A 21,266-nucleotide genomic window follows, 5' to 3' on the forward strand; every position below is an offset into this window, starting at 1 on the left:
GATGAAAAGGATGAAAGTTGGAAATTTTCGTGTTAAGGAAGAGAAAGAGAGGAGGAAACAGGATGACAAGAGTGCAGCAGGAAGGCTTAAACACATACAGTTTTAATTCTACCATTTCCTAGACCTTGACGCTTTGATTAGTAATCCTCGAGTGATACTTATTGTTTTTTTGGGCGGGTATATAATAAAATGGTCTAATCGTACGCAAATCTCAAGGTAAAAATGTGACCCAGTATTGAAGGGGTTAAGCACCATATCTATAACTACTGATCGTAAAATTTGAAAGAAAAAACAAAATAGATAAACTCAATTCACTCTCTTGGCTGTTAGTGAAGAGTTTCCAAATGATGCTCTGAAACTTCCACCACACCACTTCCCTAAGCTTGAAGAGAAGCCATAGTAGCAGGAGACAAGAGACACATGTTTCACCATATATAGGAACGATTACTTCTTCCTGGACAAGCACACAGACTTTACGGCCTCAAATACCTACACGCTGCTGGCCATGTCCTGACTGACCACAGATCATTGTACTTTAAACCTCGTGTGACAGTGACATCCAGCGCGATAAGGAAACACGGAATGTACACTAGAATAACAAAATACCGAGCCAGTGTTATAATACAGGTGATGAACAAACAAATCGTCAAATCGCAGAGTATTATCATCAAAATGCTAAAAAAAAAAAAAAAATAGAACACGTTATCTTATCGGTGTTATAAAAGTAAATACTGCAGAGAGAGAGAGAGAGAGAGAGAGAGAGAGAGAGAGAGAGAGAGAGAGAGAGACTCATCACCTTTACCCTCTCGTCCTGAATAGATAACCATGGAAATGCTTGACTTAGTGGGACAAAACGGTGATTACGATACAGCTTGACCTCAAAACTTACTCACTGGCACAAAAACTCATCCGGTATCTCTTTCTAATGCGACATAGAAGTATAAGCACTTTTTTTACTCTCTCTCTCTCTCTCTCTCTCTCTCTCTCTAAGTGCGTAATATTCGGAGTGACAATGATACAGGTTAGAAAAATTACACTTAATCCCTTAGACCCTTCAGATTTTAGTTATCATTAGCTGCAACGCTTATCCGGTGTTGTAAGTATACGATGACGACAACCTACTCAAACAAACGCACGCACACACACACACACACACACACACACACACACACACACAAAGGAAAAGAAACGACACATACATGCACAGACACAGACACACACACACGCCTACCAACCTGCTTCTCTATGGCTTCAGTACCCAAAATATCAGCCATTTACTCACGCCACGCCCACTACACGCCCTCACACCGTCTACCACGCTCCTCCCACACCCCTCAAAGCATTCTTCTATCCTTTCCCTAAACCAGACAGCCCCCACAGCCGTCCGTCTTCCCTCCCCACGTCCGCAAGTTCTCCCCGATGGGTTTTTGTTTTTAAATCTGACAAGGGAAGAATCGTAAGAGATCACACGAGCGTCAGTAACGACAAGTAGCACGCCAGCTATTTGACACAAGAGGAGAAGGAGGAGGAGGAGGAGGAGTTTATTAATACTCCCTATACCAAAACACTTCCTAGAATTTATGATTGCTATTTGCTACACCGTGTTATAAAGTTCTTGTAGTCGTATTCACCTATTTAGTGTCTCTATACAGCCAAGTCGGTTAATCTGCCCCCACGACGCTGCCAAGAGCCGGTGGACTTGTTTCAAAGGGACCCACGCAAGCAGAGACATCCAGGGCATAACACGGGTTTATATATACTTGAGTGTTCTGGCAGGTACACTGAGAATCGACGCGCGGTTGTCTCAGTTTGGTTCCTCGTTGCCAGAATGAACTCATCCCCCTCCCCTCCTTACTGTGTGTGTGTGTGTGTGTGTGTGTGTGTGTGTGTGTGTGTGTGTGTGTGTGTGTGTGTGTGTAATTTTGTGTTGGTAAGGAGGACAATGTGACGGGGACAATAACAATGATAAGGGTAATAGTAATAGTAAAAATATGATTATTAGAAAGATAGCAATATTTTTCTACTATTACTACTACTACTACTACTACTATTACTACTACTGTTAGATATACTGAGTTCTCTTTTATAGTAGCAGTAATAGTAGTAAAAAAATACTATCCTAATAATCATCGTCTTACTATGTATTATTGTCATCATTACTATCTATCGCCAAGCACCACGACTAACATTCATTGCGTTCATGTTCCCAAGTGACTCAGCTTCGGTTCGCTTTTCAGCAGGATAACCGAGCCACACAACCACGATTATCCTTATCAGTTATTTCCTGTGAATACTCTCCATTGATTTTAAAAAAATACGTTACAGCTACCGATGCTACCACTACCACCACCACTACTATTACTACTTCTACTACTGATGCTACTTCTACTACGCCACCGCTGCTTCAAAACACACCACCACCACAAGCACACCAACATTTCACGTAAGCCACGCGACTGCTGACGCCGTGCTGTGTGAGGCTTCATTGTGGAGGCAAGATTCTCACCTTCCCACCCGCAGAGAGAGAGAGAGAGAGAGAGAGAGAGAGAGAGAGAGAGAGAGAGAGAGAGAGACCTATACAAGTGCATTCCTCCCTCCTGTCTGTTCCTCCCCCTCACTTCAGTAGGTAATTGGATTGAAGGTTTGTTCGTACGCCACTGATGTCAAAGGGAACGTTCATTGCGAGTACTCTTTGACCAGCATTGATGATATTATAATGAGGTTAGACCGGAGTGATTATAGGTAAAAAACTGAACACCTGAACACAATTTTATTTACTTTTAAACTTCCTGTAAAAACTGAACATCCTGAACACTATTTTATTTATTTATTCAACTTCTTTCCCGTCTTTCATTTGTTATTTTAGTTTCTCTCTCTCTCTCTCTCTCTCTCTCTCTCTCTCTCTCTCTCTCTCTCTCTCTCTCTCTCGACGCTAACACTCGCTTCTTAATCTCTAAAGTATGTACTGTACCTCTTTGTATAAACTGTACACTATTTTGTTATCTATTCAACCTACTTCAAGTCTTTTATTTATCATTTTTTTTTTCTCTCACACTACGCCAACACTCACGTCTTAATCCCTAAAGTAAGTGTTGTACCTCCTTCCAACATCGATCTTCCTTACACATCAATTAGTGAATGATATAACAGAAGAAATATGTTTGAGATAATTTGAAAAGGATCACCAGGAGACATAACTTCTATAACATTATGACTATCAATCTATCTACTATCTATCCATCTATTCATCTATTCATATCTGGCATCAGTTGCTAAGATCTTCAATAGACAAGACCTTCCCTTCTTTCTATCACTGTTCTTGCATCCGTCTTGGCGCGAAGAGACCCTTTTATTCTATTTTCACTTCTTCGTATCACACCCTTCACTGCTCCGTCCATTCATTTCCCCATAAGTCTTCCTCTGCCAGGCTACCTCATACACACTTTTTATAATCCCACTCTACTTAAATCTATTTACTCATACTATCTTAAACGCTACGACTGACCTCCACTTGACAATAATTGGTACGAGACGATTTCCTCCCACTAATCACCACACACCTCGACCTTTCATCACCACACCACGTCATAACAAGGACCACCACGGCCACCACTGGGATAAAGAGTCTCCTATCCTCGCTTCCTCAGCATCATCGAGACAATATGCTGACCCCAGTGCCGAGGGCGGTCAGAAAGAGTTATTGCACACATCAGCCTCAACTCCCTGACGCTATCCAGTGCAGTGATGCGAGATTGTGACCGTCAGCAGAGGAGTCAGGAAAGGAGATGGAAGAGAGATGACGAGGAGGGACAGTAAAGAGAAATATGAGTTAGGGAGGAAAATAATAATTGCATCAGTGAAATAAACACGAGGATAAGAAAGATTGCAATGAGAAAGTTGTGCAAGAAAAATAATTAACGAGAAAATGAAAGATAGGACGATATATAAGAAATACTTGATGACGAGAAGGAACGCCAAAGGGAAATAAGTGTCGAAATATGAGTTAGGAGAGGGAAATGATAATTGCATTTGCATGTGTGAAATAAACAACGAGAAAGATACTTGAAAAAATAATAACTAACGAAAATATAAAATTGAAAGAGAGGACGAAAATGAAATAAGAGAGAGAGAGATAACGACGACGATAAATTGCAAAAGAAGAAAGTGATGAGGAAGGAAAACGATAATGATTGTGAAAAAGAGTAAAAATATATGAAACGAAAGGAATGAAATGAAGAAACTGAGGAAAAGAAGTATGAAATAGAGAAAACTGAGCGAAAAATAACTGAGGTCAAGTAATGATGATAAAATTAATGAAGAAAACACAATCATGAAGAGGAGGAGGAGGAGGAGGAGGAGGAGAAGATAATGTACAAAAATGACCAATGATAAAAAGACTGAAACACCAAAGGAATGCAGTAAATTAGGAACGTGACGAGAGGCGATAATGAGGACAAACAATAGAAACAAAAGAAAGTAATGACCAGAGAAAGAGACTGAAGAGATGAACGCTTTAATGATTGATTGCTATGAGGATAACGAGGAGGCACTGAGGAGGAAGAAGGAAATCAAGGGAAAAATGAGACGAGAAAGGAATGTCAGAAAGGGCACATAGATAAGAGAAGAGGAAGACGGTGAGAGGTCATAATGGAGGAAAGAAGAGGAGGAAAAGAAGAAATTAATTGAGTTCCCGCAACACACACACACACACACACACACACACACACACACACACACACACACACACACACAGAGGCATTTCAGTGAACACATCCATGAACATATAACTCACATATACGTATACACACATACATAAACAAAAAAATATACAATTATCAAACAAAATGTATTTAATCATGAAATCTGTAGTCCCTAATACTTCATAACAGAGTAAATAGAAATAAATATTGACAGATCTAGTTCTCTTTTTTTATAGTGATAAATATAATATAGGACACACACACACACACACACACACACACACAGAGAGAGAGAGAGAGAGAGAGAGAGAGAGAGAGAGAGAGAGAGAGAGAGAGAGAGAGAGAGAGAGAGAGAGAGAGAGAGAGAGAGAGAGAGAGAGAGAGTTTTAGTAGTGTCTGGTCTGTGTTGCGGTAGTGAGTCAGGCGTCTAGAGCAAGCCACAGCGAGACCACACAGCCCCGGGAGAGCCCAAGCTGGCGGCGAGACACAACAAATACTTATGAAAGGGTGGGAGGCGGGGGAGGCAAGGGAGGCGGGGGCGGCGAGAAAGGAATGCTTTTTGTGACGGCACTGATGTTATCGTCACCACTTCGTCACCACCATAGACACTAACACTGCCATCACTAACAACAGTATGAAGTAGAGACGTCAATTGTGTTTTTGAGTCTGCTTTCACATTTAATTCCCTGCTTGTTTGCTTTTAGGTAAATGTATCAAGGTCAGTCATCGTTCTGTTCATATTTACTCTTCCTTTTCAATATTTTTCCTTTTATTTCTTCTTATATTCGATACGTAATGTATTCATTTTATATATCATCCTTTGTTTTTAGTGTTATTTCTCTCCTTCCTGTAACTGTCGCTGTAAGAGGTAATTTTTGCTACAATTCTCCTTCCTGCAATTGTCTTTAATTGGCGATACAGACAGCCCTTGTTGGTTAAAATTTCCTTTTCCACACGCACGGCGCAAATTAATTCATGCTTTTAAAATATAATAGTTTTACTGGAGCCCAGGAACTAGACGGACTTCTAACTTCAGATGAATATAATAAAAGTTCAACTTATAAATAAAACTACAAAATTTTGAAGGAAATAAAAAAAATAAAAAAATGCAACGTAAAATTTTGCCATGAAAACTTTCCAACAACGCACATTTGTTCCTTTTAACTTGATTCAAACTTCCGGCGTGCTTTTCCCTCCCTTTCTTTGGCCAGTTCAAAGTCAAGGAGGTCAAATTGGATTGTTTTCCATCCTGCAATGTAGCAAAGAGCAGGTATTTTGTGAAGAATAGACATATATGTGTGTGTGTGTGTGTGTGTGTGTGTGTGTGTGTGTGTGTGTGTGTGTGTGTGTGTGCAGGCCAGACAGGTAATGTGTGCGGCGCGGACAGATATACGCGGTGTGGGAATGGTCTCAGTGACAAGGCAACGGATTTATAGAGAGCGGTAGGTGTGAGGGAGGGACCTGACTTTGCTTTAACCTTACCTTACCTAACCTAACCAAAGCTAACCTAACGTAACCAAACCTAATCTAACCTAACTAAATCTCAGCCTAACATATCCTAATCTAACCCATTTCTTAACCTTAATTTTTGACCTAACCTAACCTAGCCCAGTCTTGACCTAACTAAACCAAATCCAAATCCAAATTAACCTAACCTAACCTAACTCTAACTTAACAAAACCTCAACCTAACCATTCCTAATCTAACCCAATTTGAACCTCAACTTTTAATCTAACCCAGTCTAATCTAACCTAACCTAACCTAACCTAACCTAACCTAACCTAACCCATCCTAAACCTAACATAATCTCATCAAATCCAAACTAACTTAACCTAACCTAACCCAACCTAACCCAACCTAACCCAAGCTAACCTGACCTAACCTGACACAAACGGGTATAAAATAAGGAAGATAAAAATGCAGTGGTTTATTTTTGCCATATTCGAATGCCATCTTTAATCTTCCTCCTATATGAATTCTTCCTCTTCCCTCAAAGTCATCTATTCTTCCTCCCTTTATCCTCCTTCATTCCTGCCGCCTCATTCCTCTTTCCCAACGGCTATCCCTCCTTCTCTCCTTGCCTCCTTTCTCCTTGGCGTTCATTCCTTTTTCCTCCCTTCTCTCTCCTTTAACCCCTTTTGTCTTCGTTAATTCCTCTATCTCCTTCCTTCTTTTCTTATTTTCACATTGGCTTTCACTCCCTCCCTGTCTTCCAATTCCTTCCTTTATCCTTGTCTATTGCTCCTTCCCTTCTTCCTTCTCTCCTTTCTCTTCAGCGGTCATCCTTCCTGCCTTCCTCTCGTTACAGCTCCTTCCATTCTCTCACGTCTTCCAGTATCTCTTCCTCTTCCTCTCCCCCCTCCCACCACCACCAGGACATCCTCACAGACCCTCTATTACTTCCCAAGGGTCTCACGAAATCCTTCTGTCGCTGGTGAAATCCCTCCTCCTCCTCCTCCTCCTCTTTTTATGATTTTTTATTGTATTTGCCACTTTTGGCCTTTGTCCTTTTTTTTTTTTGTCCTGTGGCTTTATTTTTTTACTCTCGAAATGTTTCTCATTCTTTTTATCTTTTTTCCAGTTTTACTTTGTTTTGTGTGTGTCTCTCTCTCTCTCTCTCTCTCTCTCTCTCTCTCTCTCTCTCTCTCTAACTCATTTCTTTCTTTCTTCTTCTTCCTCCTCCTTCTCCTTTTCCTTAGTTTATCATCATATCTAAACCTGTTCCCTTCATTCCTCTCTCACGTTCATTCAGTTCCTTTAAATCCTGTCTGCCCTTGCCTGGTCTTTCTTCTCCATCTTTTTTTCTTATTTTCTTTCCCACAGTTCTATCCTACGTTATTCTTTATTTATGTCTCTCGGTTATTTTATTTTACTTGCTTTCTCCGTTTTCTTTTTCTTTTTCTCTGCCTGCACGTCTTCCTTCCTCGGGCTACTGGTGAATATTTTCGTCTCAGTTGCGCCTTTCAGTTTTAGTTCCAGGGATGCACTGTCTTTGTCTGTCTGTCTGTCTGTCTGTATGTATGTATGCATGTATGTCTGTCTGTCTGGGGTCTGCATGCACGGATATCTGTATGCGTGTGTGTGTGTGCTAATTAATATGTCTTTTGCCTTATATAATTTCAAAGTTCTATGATTTATTTTTGTCTGTGTCTGTTTTCCTGTCTGTTTTTTTTTTCTGTTTACCTACCTGTAAGTCTTTTATTATCTACCGTTTTCTTTCCTCTTTCACGTATACTTCCTTTTCTATCTGTCTGTTGGTCTGTCTGTTTTTTCTCCGTCCCTTTCTTACATACACGACACCTGCTATCGCGTGGAAAGGCTGGGAGAAGGAGGGTATGCATAGGTCGGGAGGAGGAGAGCATGGAGGGCGTCGGGAGGGAGGAGAGTTTGAAGGGTCGGAGGAACGAGGTCGTGGTGGCGTGGAAGGAAGGAGGGCGTGGAGGGATCGGAGAGAGGAAGACGTGGAAGGATAGTGGAGGGAGAATCTAGAGGGGTCGTAGGAGGGAGAGGCGAAGGGGGATGGGAATATGAGGAGTGAACGTTGCCTCTGAGTTGCGAACTTTACTGTTCTTGTTGCGGCTGCTGCTGTTCCCGGTGTCTCCGCTGCTGTTACTTGTGGCGTCACCACAGCCGGCAACATCAACGATTACATTGTTCATTTACTTCCCACCAGAGTCACAGCTCACCACCACGGACCACTCCATTACAAAAGTTTTGTTCACAAAGCAGGGACAGGAGAAGCGCTTCGTAACTCAGACATTACTTTGAAAAGTTAAAAAGAAAAATAATCTTTTCCCGCTGGAGTTCAACTATTGGACGTTATTCTTACCGTGTTCACCTGCACCTTACTGTTACATTATCGCACTATTTTCACCGTTCAATACACAGACAGGATAGCATTTTTTTGTGAATAGTGAATACCATCTAAATACCTATAAAATTTCTGAATGAAATTACATATTTTAGCAAGGGAAGCCCTTGCTAAGGTGACTTTTGTAAGGCGAGAAATACGAGGATAATTCCGCGATATATATACTGTCTGGCCCTTGAAGACACAATCATTAAGCCTCACTCTGGCGATCGGCTGAATTTATATGTCTGGCAGGAGCAGCGTGTGGGCGGCCCTTGGTGCAGGCTGTTCTGAAGGAAAACTCTAACACTGCTCACCAGTAATGCAGTGCAATTACGGACCTTCACAACAAAGACAGCACCATAAAACCTCGCCAAGCGCATCAATCATAACTATCAATGCATACTGATAAAGAAAAAAAAACACAAGAACTTGTGACTTTTACTCCCGATTAATTCAAATTTTAGTTCAACTTTTCTGATTTATACTGCGCGCCGTTCAGATGACAAATTCCTTTTCTCTTGCAACGTACAAAGTTTCCTCTGGTCTGCTCTTCCCCTTTACGACACAGCCCGCAGGTCAGTAATTTTCAGGTCAGCTGGTGGGTCAGCCTTTCCTTAACGGGCCTTGAGTAAGCCACGGCTTGATCTCAGTGAGTGGGTGATGCACAAAGCGTCACAAAGGATAAATAACTAGCGGCGTGCAGAGAGTTCAAGGACCCACATCTCGCTAACTGTCTCACCTAGGGAATTGAGAGGCTTCATTGCAGTGCCTCATACAGGGCACGCTGCGTGGTCAATCAATGAACCATTCGGTATTGCTTCACTCACCTTGAAACTGAACCATCACATCTCTCTCTCTCTCTCTCTCTCTCTCTCTCTCTCTCTCTCTCTCTCTCTCTAAGTCAGACCGCCAATCTCTCGACCACTATCTCAATCTCTGTCTTATAGTGAGTCAGTGAGTGAATGAGTGAGTGAGTGAGTCAGTGAGTGGATGAGCGACGGCGGTGGTTGAGGCGTCATCTTGTTTCAGCACATTTTGACATAACTGCTACAAGGAAACATTTTAATTTATATCAAAGTGAATGAAACTAAACAGGAAGATAAATCAATGGGTCAGTGCAACAGCTCTCTGAAAGTGTCGGCCCACCTGGAGGTGGTGGGCCAGTGTGGGCGCCGACCGCCTCACCCTCTGTCTGCCCCGCAGCAGAGGCAAGGGAGGCCGGCGCCTGCTGGGGGCCTTCAGCTTCCCCAGCGGGAGGGACGGGGCAGGCCAGCACCGGTCTGCCTGCAGAACCTTGGTGCCCGTTGGCAGGGTCACCAAGAAGAACGGCACTACGCCCGTCAGGGTGGACTTCCTGGCGGGAGAGTGTCTCGTGGCCCGCCGTGAGATCCCACTGGCTGACCTGCTGGTGGGTCTCCGGGCAAACACTATCGGGCGCCGCTCCGCCCTATTCTTCAGCCTCGAAGCAGACCAGGCTAAGGATGGAAAAATCGCTGTGTATTACAGCAAGAAACTCCTGGACGAGCCAAGTCCACCTCAAGAGGACAAGCAGGAACCAGCAGAAACCGAGCACATTGGCAGCCTGCCCCCAGGCTGGCCAAACCAAGCTTATCCTGCCCCCATATGTCAGTCATACAAATCCCAGCGAGACCGTGGCCACCTTGACCACCGAGATCACGTACTGTGACCTCACTCCCAAGGTCACGGTAATTAACCTTCAGCGTGGCCGGAGGTGGGTCGCTCCCCAGGCCCAGCCCCGGCAGGAAAGAGAACATATTCGTCAGGCTGGCGAGACCCCAGAGGTCGTACACCGTGACCTCGGGGATGGACAGAGATGGGTCTCTCCCCAGGCCCATCCCCGGCAGGAGAAGGAGCATACTCTTCATGCTGGCGAGACCGTGACTAGCCTGACTCCAGAGGTCATACACCGTGACCTGGGAGATGGCGAGAGGTGGGCCACTCCCTAAACCCAGCTCCGTCATAGGAGGGGAGAACCCCATGGGAGGCCATATATGGGGGGACGGGAGGGCGTTGTCTTACAGCCTTCCATTCCGTCCCTCTCTAAGAAGAGGAAGAAGGCCCTATGGGATGGCCAAGGCGAGGGCCAAGACAGCCTGTATGGCCGTCGCCTATTGATTACCCTGCTCCAGTGTATGCAGGTCATGACCTTCACGTTATTCGTGTTTTGTGCCTGAAGTGGTTCTGAGTCTACTAACACTGAACACCACCGCGCTACGCTACACCGATCACCACTCAAGGAGGCACCACACGCTACACCACACAGTCACCGCCACACAGGCCTCGTGGTGGTGACTGGCGACATACTCACTCTGTTAGGTTAAGGATTAGGTTGAGTTAGGTTAGGTTAGGTTAGGTTAGGTTAGGTTAGGTTAGGTTAGGTTAGGTTAGGTTAGGTTAGGTTAGGTTAGGTTAGGTTAGGTTAGGTTAGGTTAGGTTAGGTTAGGTTAGGTTAGGTTAGGTTAGGTTAGGTCTCTCACTCTCTATCTATTGCAACAGTCTCACTATACATAGTACAATACTCTGATACTAATGAAGCGGAGGAGTAGGAGGAAGGTAGTGATGGGAAATAAGAGAAAGGGAGAGAAGGAAATAAGGAAGGGGAACATGAAAAGGAAAGAGAAGGGGGAAAGGAAGGAGAGAGGGGAGAGTATGTTGTGTTGATGTTGAATTCTCTCTCTCTCTCTCTCTCTCTCTCTCTGGCAACAATAGTAATTTCGACCTGTTTTACTGGCGGCCTGATCTTCCTTCCTCCGCCTCCGTGACTGATCCCTTGTCCTTTTTGCATAATGTCAGAGAGAGAGAGAGAGAGAGAGAGAGAGAGAGAGAGAGAGAGAGAGAGAGAGAGAGAGAGAGAGAGAGAGAGAGAGAGAGAGAGAGAGAGAGAGAGAGAGAGAGAGAGAGAGAGAGAGAGAGTCGTAAAGAAAATGGAAATATGAAAGAATGTGAATGATTTATAAAGGGAGGAAAAGAAAAAATAAAGAAAGGAAGAAAGGAAGGAAGGAAGGAAGGCAGGAAGGAAGGAAGGAAGGAAGGAGCATAATTAAGGTTGAAAAAGAAACGTATAACAGAATATGTGATGATGAAAGATTATACAAAAAAAAAATGAAGGAGAAAATATCACAGTTTATGTGGGAGAAAGGAAGAAAGGAAGAGGAAAAGGAAGAAGAATAACGAAAGAAGGAGGAAAAGAAGAGTAAATAATTCTGAACACGTTTACGCTTCCCCATCTTCAGACACCCTCCCCATCACATCTTTATCCCTTCTTGACTCTCCGCCTTCCCTCTCTTCCCTTCTCTTTCACTTCCTCCCTTCCTCAACTTCCCATCCCTTCATATCATCTTTACTTCATTTTTCCCTTCTCCCTTTCACCCCTATCCTTTTTCATCTCCCTCTCTCCTCCTTTGTACCCTTCCACCTTTCATTCCATCCCTTGCTTCCTCTCCTTCCCTCCTTCCTTTTTCCTTCCCGAGTCTCCTCCTTCCCTTCAATCTGGACATGACAATCTGAAGGCCATGTCCATTTCATATCCACGATCTTCCGTCCTCTTTTTAACTTCTGAAGATGGAGGAAGTGGCTTGACTTGGAGAGAGAGAGAGAGAGAGAGAGAGAGAGAGAGAGAGAGAGAGAGAGAGAGAGAGAGAGAGAGAGAGAGAGAGAGAGAGAGAGAGAGAGAGAGAGAGAGATAGAGAGAGAGAGAGAATTGAAAGAGGGTGGAATTCATGCATGAAATAACTTTAATAGAAGAATAAAATTACAGCTGAAGAGCAGACCAGAGAGAGAGAGAGAGAGAGAGAGAGAGAGAGAGAGAGAGAGAGAGAGAGAGAGAGAGATAATTATTAATGGAACACGAATAAATAATGCAAAAACCAAGAGAGTGAGAGTGAATGTTGAGTGAAGAGGATCAATAATTCCAACACGAAACACACACACACACACACACACACACACACACACACACACACACGGATGGACACTATGAATGGTGGTGGTGATGATGGTGGTGATATAATTATAGCAGTAGTAGATAGTAAGTATATAGTAGTAGTAGTAGTAGTAGTAGTAGTAGTAGTAGTAGTAGTAGTAGTAGTAGTAATGGTTGTAGTTTTAGTGGCAATAATGTCTTATAATAGCTTATATTACCCGTTAAATTGTTCGATTAAGGAAACCAGCAGCTGTAACTTGATGAGTCACCTCGGTGCCCCCCTCTCTCTCTCTCTCTCTCTCTCTCTCTCTCTCTCTCTCTCTCTCTGTGTGTGTGTGTGTGTGTGTGTGTGTGTGTGTGTGTGTGTGTGTGTGTGTGCAAAATTCAATAATTCACTGCACTTACGGAAAAGAAAAGACGATTCATCCATCTCTTTGTTTTACTCCTCCTCTTCCTCCTCCTCTTCCTCCTCCTCTTTCTCCTCCTCCTCTTCCTCTTCCTCTTCCTCTTCCTCCTCCTCCTCCTCCTCTTCAGAACTTCTCCCATCAATCGCTACCTCACGTTCCTTCCTTCCTTTTTTTTCTCTCTCTCTCTCTCTGCACATCGTCTGTTCTTCTTTTCCATTCCTTTGTGTTGCCCTTCACACCTGAACCGATATTACCAAAACACTTCCCTCTTTTATTACGACTACTATCAAAGGCAACAGATGACTGGGAAACTCTTATGAGCGTTTCTTTTCTCATTAACGATGCTAGATTCTTTTTAACCCCTTCAGTACCATGACGCGTTTCCACATTCATTCTGTTGGCTTTATTTGGTAATTTTATACAGCTTCAGAAACTTATGTGGGGTTTAAAATAGTGAACACTCTGGCCATTAATCTTCTGACCTCCATAGACCATTCCTAATGTCAATAAAATGGTCTAATCGTGCGCATATCTCTAGGTAAAAATGTGTTCCACTACTGAAAGGGTTAAACTTTCAATAGAAGCATGAAAACTGCTCTTTAAAACCGCCAGTAACTTCTGCCACAACTCATCCTGTCTGAAGTGTAGCGGGAAGTGAGAGAAGGAAGTGTTTACGAATGCAGGTTTTAATTTGCATTACTACTACCACCACACACAGCTCAGCAATTAGAAGCCTTATCAATCACAGGTAGGGTCACGCACCACATGATATACCTGGCCCTAATTAAGAAGGGGACGGTTGGAGTTCACGAAGAGATTAAGACGGTTAATTAACGAGCTTCCTAACCGCCTGAGAGAAGATCTCAATCTGAAAAATGGCTGTTTTCGTGGGAATAGATAATTAGTGCTTTACTCCACCTGAACTTCACGTATTCAATTTCCCTTTTTCTATCCAGGTACAAACATCACATTTTTTTTCCAGTTATAAAGATCAGATATTTTGTTTCTAGCTCTGTTCGTCACATTCATTTTCTTTTCAGTTATAAACATCATCATTTTCTTCCAGCCTTAAACTTCTGAGTCTAATCCTTTCACTATTTTTTCTCAAGGTTTAAACATCATAGTTCTTTCCAGCTTTAAACATCACTTTTTTGTGTATTTCTTTTTCATTCTAAGCATTCTAACTGTTGAAACTTAATGCTATAGTCATCATCACTTTTCAAGTCAAAACTTCTGATCTTTAAGAATCTCATTTCAATCTTAAAACTTCAAAGATCAAACATATATACTGCTCCTTTCAACTCTAAACTTCAAATATCTAAAAAAAATACTTCCTTTTAAAATTCTACAATACACACTTCCACACTCATCTTTTCAATCGTTGGCTAAGAATTAAAACAAAACAAAATTACGAGTACCAATTAATCCCTTCAGTACTGAGAAGCATTTTTCCTTGAGTATTTGGTATGATTAGACGATTTTATTGACATAAAGAAGGGTCTATGGAAGTCAGAAGATTAATGGCCAGAATTTTCACTATTTTAATCCCCATATAAGTTCCTGAAGCTATATAAAATCATCAGATAGTAACTACAGTGAATATGGAAACACGTCATGGTTCTGAAGAAGTTAACAATGACGGTACACCAAAATCAATCCCTTTAAATCTAGAAGCATTCCAAAAATTCCTGGCAGGCGGTTTCATTCCCATCCCATCATTCCTTCACCACCTGCTCCTCTCTGCGACCTCCATTCCAAGGCACAAGAGAGCAGGAGACCACTGCATCTCCCCCAATGGTCTCCTCTCTATGGAATGGTCTCTCTCTGCGGCTAAAGTCAACGGTGAGTGAGAGGACGGTAAGCCAGGTGCCTCGTTAGTGGCCTTGGGTGGGGGGCGGGGCACGCGGCCGGGCATTGTAGATTGGCCAGCTCTTCAATCTGAATCCATCGCCCGGCTACTGACCTTCATCTTCTCATGCATCATCACGTGACCGCCACACTACCCCACGTGTATGGCGGTCACGCGGCCAACCTGACAGATACGACACCGCACTTCGCACATGTCGCAATGAGAGGTGATGTGACGTGTAGGAGAAGAAATACAGTGACGTCCGGTATAGTCTTGGGCAATAGCGTGGTGTCTTCTTTATTACTGTAAATCTTCTTGGTTAGTGTTTCATTAATCGAGTGTACTGTTGATTGATTTCCACTGTCTCTGAGCCTTTTACTCTTTCCTAAACCCTTTCATCGCTTGATAATCTCCTTACGTAATCTTCTAGAGACTCTTACCACATTATAGGATTGACCCTATCAGTACCATGACGCATTTTCATATTCATTCTGCTTACTATTTGGTGATTTTATACAGCTTCAGAAACTTATGTGGAGGATTAAAATAGTGAAAGACTATGGCCATTAATGTTTTGACCGCCATAGACCCTTTCTAATGCAAATAAAGCTGCCTAATCATACCCACTCATGGAAAAATGCGTCTCAGTACTGAAAGGGTTAATACAGAGGGAAAAAAACAAGAAATAATTAACTGAAAACGGATGCTTAACTTCAGATTTTGACTTCTCGTGCACCACCACCCCACGCGTCGATATCTTATTAAGCCTCGGATGAAAAGAAGCAGGGACAGTTACACTTGACGGAAATGAAATAAACACCATATTTCTAAAACGCTCTTGCTCTCTCACCACGGTTATTTTCAAAGGCTTCACAGGTGATTGTTGGCTTCTAAAAAAATGTTTATTCTATTAATCACGTAGAAATCTTGTTAATATGCCTCTAGGTTCATAAAAATAACGCTTTAAAACTTGTGCAACATTACAATTTAAAGTCTTTTGAATGTAGCGGAGGTGCAGCGCGGAAGTGTTTCAAAATATAATCATAAATGCGAGAAATCCACAATAACGCATTTCTAAGAGTTCCCGGGAGCGATGTCTTTATTTCAACTTAATACTGTTTGTTTTTATTCATTTCCATTCATTGCTTTTCCTGGGACAATGGAAAGGTCATGAAGCTGTAGCCATGCAGGTCGCCACGGCGCCACACACTAGCAGAGTTGTATTAAATCAACTAAAGACTGTCTCATATTTGTGGCGAAAGGAAAAATAATATACAGTTTCTACCATTTGATTAATTTAATTTCTTCTTATAGTTTCGACCTTTTTTTTTTTTCGAAGGCGAGGTAAATTAGCGGACTTTTTCTCCTTGTTTTGTGTGTGTGTGTGTGTGTGTGTGTGTGTGTGTGTGTGTGTGTGTGTGTGTGTGTGTGTGTGTGTGTGTGTGTGTGTGTGTGTGTGTGTGTGTGTGTGTGTGTGTGTGTCCTTACCATACCTAACCTGACATAACTAACTCATATCAAACTATAGATTAACCGTTCTAAACTAAATTTCTCTCTCTCTCTGTCTCTCTCTCTCTCTCTCTCTCTCTCTCTCTCTCTCTCTCTCTCTCTCTCTCTCTCTCTCTCTCTCTCTCTCTGAGTACGTAAGCCTAAACTGCTCATTCTTCACACGGACAGCGAACGAAGACTTGAATATAGTGAAGGTTGAAGACGTGAAGTAATCAAAATCCCATCATCTGACGTCTCGGGAGGAGGAGGAGGAGGAGGAGGAGGAGGAGGAGGAGGATTGGGGGAGGGCAACTGATGCAAACGTGGCGGGAGGTATGAGCACTTATCAGCATCACGTGCACTACGGGGATGGTGGAGGTGGTGGTGGTAGTAGTGGTAGTGGTAGTGGTGGTAGCAGTGGTGGTGGTTGTGATGAAGGGTTAAAATGAAGAGGTAGATGAAATGAGACTAAATAATGGTCTAGTTTGTCTCTTATTCTTCCTTCATCCATCTACATTTAATATAACACCATCTTCCACCTCATCCCTCATTATTCTCTCCCTTCTGCACCTTCTTTATTCTCAACCTATCCCCGCCCGTTACCCTCTACTACCCATATCTCTCCTGTCACGTGAGGAATATTCCCCATCGTTCCCCATCCCTTCTACATGACAATGAAAACCACTATCAATCTTTACCAATGAGGATGTTTCTGTTTTCCACTCAATCGCGTTATCAGTGAAGGGGGTGATAAGGGTTGTAAGGTCAAAGGTGAAGCGTTTATTACAGGGAGGGAGGGACAGTGGAGGAAAAGGGATGTAAGAATTGAAGACACGTGGACCGCAGTGAGGAGGTGCTGAGGACCGTATTCAAAAACGCTTTGTTCTCTCACCATGACAATTTTCCAAGGCCACAGAGATAATTAACCGGGTTTTCAAGAATGTCTGGTTCTCCAGTTAGTAACGTAGAATAAATCAAGTCAGTCTGCCTCTACAACCACAGAAACACCTTTAAAAACTCGTGTAAATTGAAAAAAAAAAAAAGCTTCTGAAATAGTGGAGGTTAAGCGCAAAGTGTTTGAGAATATGAGCCTCAGTGAGTGTCTCCGTGCGGTGACTGTGGTGACATCTGCTGGTGGTGGAGGTGGCGTGAACTTTGCTCTCTTGCGATTTGAGGACTTGGAAAGGAAGGAGGAGACGAAAAGAATGGAATGGATATATATATATATATATATATATATATATATATATATATATATATATATATATATATATATATATATATATATATATAGAGAGAGAGAGAGAGAGAGAGAGAGAGAGAGAGAGATATATATATATATATATATATATATATCAGAGAGAGAGAGAGAGAGAGAGAGAGAGAGAGAGAGAGAGAGAGAGAGAGAGAGAGAGACTTGACTCTGACCACCAGCTATATCAAGCGAAGTTCTTAAGGCTACAATTGTCAGGTTAAGGTGAGTGTCCGCAAGGAGAGAGAGAGAGAGAGAGAGAGAGAGAGAGAGAGAGAGAGAGAGAGAGAGAGAGAGAGAGAGAGAGAGAGAGAGAGAGAGAGAGAGAGCAATAACCTGTAGTAAAAAAATAATAAAGAGAGAGAGGAAATGCAAGGCAGACAGGAAGTGGTGAATGGAGGAGGAGGAGGAGGAGGAGGAGGAGGAGGAGGAGGAGGAGGAGAGATAAGAAAAAGCGAGGTGAGGAGATTATTCATCCCTATAGTTAAGGTTTATAGGAATGTGATAGGGATAATAATAATAGTACACAGAAGGAACATAGTAGTGATAAAAGAGATTAAAAGTGATACATAACCATCTCAATGAACACTTTCCACTTAGAATCACTGGTATTTTCATCTCTACATGCACAAAACTTTCTGTTACACCCGGTACATCTTGAAGTGGGAAGGGAATGTAAGAGGTTAAGTGGTGGCGGCGATACACGGGCTGCTTGTGAAGGCCGATGTGGTGGCGATGGTTCCTCTGATAAGACTGAGGGAAGGACAGTCAGTCTCTCGCATCCTCTACAAGACCCGTATTCTGAAACGCTTTGCCCTCCCTCCATCACTGCCTTCCAAGGACTCCACTTGAAGATACTCATGTTTTTAATAGTATTTCTATGGTTCTGGTGAAAGATTGGCAAGATTTCTAGTGTATTAATAGGAGAAACAGTCTTGAAAACCCTGCTAGATGTCTCTGTGGCCTTAGAAAATTGTCATATTGTGAGGGGAAGGCGTTTCTGAATATTGGCGTTAGGCATATTCTGAAGCACTTTCGCTCCGCACCTTCACTATTTCCAAAGGTCTCTAGTTGAAGTGACACGGTTTTTTTGGGGTATTTCTGTAATTCTAGTGACATGTTGACAAGTTTCTTGCATTATCAACAGGAAAAACACTCTTTACCACTCGGCTAATCGTCTCCATAGTGTTTAAAAATGGTCGAGGTGAGAGAGAGAAGCGTTTCTGAATATGCCACTTAGCCTCTACAGTACTGGGATGTATTTTTACCGTGAGTGTGAATAGACGCTAATATTAGGAAGGGCCTGCGGAGATCAGAAGATTAATGGCCTGAGTCTCCACTATTCTAATCCCTACACAGGTTCATGAAACTGTATAAAATCGCCAAAAAATAGGTGAAATGAATATGAAAAATGAGTACTGAAGGGATTAACTCGCTAGTATTTCCTCGTACTAGTAAGCTGCTTTGTAATGCTCGCCGCCAACCTGACAGTGTATGGATTAACGGACAGCTCTACAGTTTGCCTTAATGGATTATAAACAATAAGTCGAATGAATATGAAAATGAGTACTGAAGGGATGAACTCGCTAGTATTTCCTCGTACTAGTAAGCTGTTTTGTAATGCTCGCAGCCAACCTGACAGTGTATGGATTAACGGACAGCTCTACAGTTTGTCGTAATGGATTATAAACAGATCTCGCTAACCCACACCAAACCTAACCGAATATAACTTACCCAAACCTAACCCAACATAATCTAACTTATCCAAACAGACCCCAACCTGATACAACCTAACCTAACTAATCCATAACCAAACCTAACTTAAGCAGACCTAACTAGACATAACACAACACCTACTTTCATCATCCACATATATAACCTTTCTATAAACTAACGTAACCTAACCACCTAAACTGAACCTAACCAGACTTAACCTATGCAAAGAGAGATAAAAATAAAGGTAAGCAATTTTCTATGCAGATCCACAGACCACAGGAGTCAGTGAAGCATTTGGAATTTCAAAAGAGAAATTAGCAAGGTCAGAGTGAAGTATATCTAGCAGTCACAAATCCACTCTCTCTCTCTCTCTCTCTCTCTCTCTCTCTCTCTCTCTCTCTCCTTAACCCTTTCAAAACCGAGACGTATTTTTACCATGATTTTTTGGATAAGATTAGACGATTTCATTTGCATTAGGAAGGGTCTATGGACGTCAAAACAACAATGGCCTTAGACTTTACTATTTTAATCTCTACATACGTTTCTGAAGCCGTGCAATCGCTAAATAGTAACCAGAACGAATATGGAAACGCGGCTCGGTACTGAAGGGTTTTAGAGAGACACAATGAACGCAGCTGCTCCCACAAGTGAACGACCTCTACGACTACTGGGGAGCACTGGAATACCGAGCTAAAATCAACCTTACAATAAATCATCAAAATAAGGTCAATCTGGGTGTTTTCATTTCAATCGTAGGTATCATAAAGTGCGCAAGTGTCTTTAAGTGCTGCCCCATATGTGTGTGGAGGAGTTCTTGAGAGAGAGAGAGAGAGAGAGAGAGAGAGAGAGAGAGAGAGAGAGAGAGAGAGAGAGAGAGAGAGAGAGAGAGAGAGAGAGAGAGAGAGAGAGAGAGAGAGAGAGAGAGAGAGAGAGAGAGAGAGAGAGAGAGAGAGAGAGAGAGAGGAATATCATGAAATCTTCTACCTCTAACTACCAATATCAAAAGAACATTCACCACTGCCACCCTCTAAACGCCATGCATGAGTATTCTTCAACACTTTTACATCACTAATAGTTTGCCTATTTTTAAACCCTATAGATGATTAGTCCGGTTCTCTTATTTCTCCAATGAAGCAACAACTAACCCTTCACCACCACTAGAAACATGGAAATAGTTGAAAATCTTAATATCTTTTGCTAGAGCGTGTGAAGAGTAGAAGAGGTGATAGATACGTTACAGAATGCGATCCATGGTTACAAAGGAGTGATCAAGAGTAACTTCCGGACTATTAGAGGCTTAACCCCCTTCAGTACAGCGACGCATTTTTACTTTAAGATTAGTGTACCAATAGACCCTTTTATTGACATTAGGAGGGGTCTATGGAAGGCAGAAGATTAATGGCCACAGTCTTCACTATTTTCATCCTCACATGAGTTTCTGAAGCTCTCAGTCTATATAAAATCACCAAATAGTAAGCATAAAGAATAGGGAAACGCGTCATGTTACTGAAGGGCTTACATTTGTGTAGCAAGATCAAACGCTTCTCATCAAGGGAAAAGCACGTATATCTAATTACAATTCCGAAACTTTTTTTTAGTGTTCGCAACTTTTTATTCGTCTGAGTTTGCCGCGGGATCCCCAAAACAAAGGCCCAAGTTTTCTTCCAAAGTTAATTTTATGGAAGCTGGCCGGACTCTCAACTGTAGCCCGAAATATATTCAAGGAAAGTCTTTTGCACTCGTCAAATATTAGCTTGAAATATAGTTGAAAAAAGTCTCTGCATTTGAGAAACCACGCAAATTTTTCGTTTAGTTTCGTATCATATGCATTAAAGATCAAGCAATGAAGCAGATAATTTTATAGGCATTAAGAAAAGAAAATTGCTGCAGAGTGAAAATAAAAATGAGATTGGGTTGATAGAAAGATGTACAGAGAGAGACAGACAGACAGATACACACAATAGATACATGACAGACAGATATATACAAATAGATACATGACAGACAGATACACACAAATAGATAAATAGATATAAAGAAAGAAGGCTAAATAAAAGA

General features: G+C 42.2%; 1 protein-coding gene across 1 annotated transcript in view; it reads right to left on the reverse strand.

Annotated features, from left to right (window-relative positions):
- Positions 1 to 21,266, reverse strand: part of LOC123520672 (glutamate synthase [NADH], amyloplastic-like) — a 120,752-nt gene that overhangs the window by 74,646 nt on the left and 24,840 nt on the right.

Source organism: Portunus trituberculatus, chromosome 47 (assembly GCF_017591435.1).
Source record: "Portunus trituberculatus isolate SZX2019 chromosome 47, ASM1759143v1, whole genome shotgun sequence".
Lineage (NCBI taxonomy): Eukaryota > Metazoa > Arthropoda > Malacostraca > Decapoda > Portunidae > Portunus > Portunus trituberculatus.